The sequence below is a fragment of the Rhinopithecus bieti genome, unplaced genomic scaffold (assembly GCF_001698545.2).
Source record: "Rhinopithecus bieti isolate Rb0 unplaced genomic scaffold, ASM169854v2 scaffold_5626, whole genome shotgun sequence".
NCBI lineage: Eukaryota > Metazoa > Chordata > Mammalia > Primates > Cercopithecidae > Rhinopithecus > Rhinopithecus bieti.
In genome coordinates this window covers 2,424,503-2,426,252 of record NW_016805666.1, presented here as the reverse complement: position 1 = coordinate 2,426,252, position 1,750 = coordinate 2,424,503, and the positions used below count along the sequence as shown (strand labels likewise).

General features: G+C 36.6%; 1 protein-coding gene across 8 annotated transcripts in view; it reads right to left on the bottom strand.

The window, feature by feature from the left end:
* The window catches only part of LPP (LIM domain containing preferred translocation partner in lipoma), a 748,953-nt gene that overhangs the window by 81,191 nt on the left and 666,012 nt on the right, over nucleotides 1-1,750 (bottom strand). The window lies entirely within an intron of this gene.

Here is a 1,750-nt window from a genome sequence, read left to right as displayed (position 1 = left end):
AAAAAAAAAAAAAAACTACTAGAATAAATGATTTTAGCAAAGTCACAGCATACATGGGCAATATACAAAGATCAATCTTATCTCTATACAGTAGCAATGAATACTTGAAATTACATATTTTTAAATCACGATTTGTAAAAGCACCCCAAAACATGGAATACTTCATTATAAACCTTACAAAATATGTACAATATTCCTATGCTGAAAAATGTAAAACAATAATTAAAGAAATTAAGAATCTAAATAAATACAGACATGTTATATTCATGAACTGGAATACATAATTATTGGTTTTTTTTTTTTTCTTTTGAGACTGAGTCTGGCTGTGTCGCCCAGGCTGGAGTGCAGTGGCACGATCTCAGCTCACTGCAAGCTCCACCTCCTGGGTTCATGGCATTCTCCCGCCTCAGCCTCCAAGTAGCTGGGACTACAGGTACCCGCCACCACACCTGGCTAATTTTTTGTTTTGTATTTTTAGTAGAGACGGGGTTTCACCGTGTTAGCCAGGATGGTCTCGATCTTCTGACCTCGTGATCCGCCCGCCTCGGCCTCCCAAAGTGCTGGGATTACAGGCTTGAGCCACCGCGCCCGGCCACATAATTATTGTTAAGATGTAATTTCGCCCTAGATTTACACCTACATTCAACACAATTCTAATCAAAACCCCAGAAGGATTTTTGTAAAAACTGACAAACGAATTTTAAAATTTATAGCAAAGGTGAACTAACTAGAACAGCCAAACAATTTTGAAAAAGCAGAACAAACCACACTACCTGATTTCTAGATTTACTACAAAATGATAATGGCCCACACAGTGTGTGAACTGGAGAATGGACAAATGTGTATTAATAGATTGATGGAGCAGAATAGAGAATCCAGAAATAGACCCACCTAGGGTTTATATGTCTATAACATGCATCTGATTTACAATCCACATGAGAGTAATTAAATTACAACAATTGGTGCTGGAATAATTGGACATCCCTATGGGGGGAAAAATGCCTGTATTCAAAATTTGATCACCTTATATAAAAATTAACTAAAAACAACAAAACACCTAAAAGTAAAACCTAAAATCATCAAAGCTTCTAGAAGAAGATAAACTATGGCTATATTTCAAATGTTAGAAGAACTTCATGAGCATAACAGAACAAAAGAAAACTGCATAAAAGCATATACAACAAGCTGAGCATGGTGGCTCACGCCTGTAATCCTAGCCAAGGTGGGTGGATCACATGAGGCCAGGAGTTCAAGACCAGCCTGGCCAACATGGCAAAACCTCGTCTTTAGTAAAAATTTTTAAAATAGCCGGCTGTGATGGTGCACGCCTGTAATCCCAGCTACTTGGGTGGCTGAGGCACAAGATTTGCTTGAACCCTGGAGGCAGAGGTTGCAATGAGTTGAGATTGTGCCACTGCACTCTAGCCTAAATGACACAGCGAGACCCTGTCTCAAAAAAAAAAAAAAAAAAAAAGCATATACAACAAAAGTAGTTAAAGCTAACATATGGTATTATTATAAGTCAGGACAGTGATCACTTTTAGGAAAAAAGAAAGGCATACAACCAGGTTGGCATGGAGAAAACTTCTGAAGTAATTAACTGCTAATGTTTCCTCTTTTTTTAGGGTGGTGATTACAAGAGCGTGTTTACTTTTGATAATTTAGCCAAGTGTACATTTATGACATATAAACTTATCCATATGCAATATATATTTTATATTTTAAAGTTTTTTTTTTTTTTTTTTTTTTT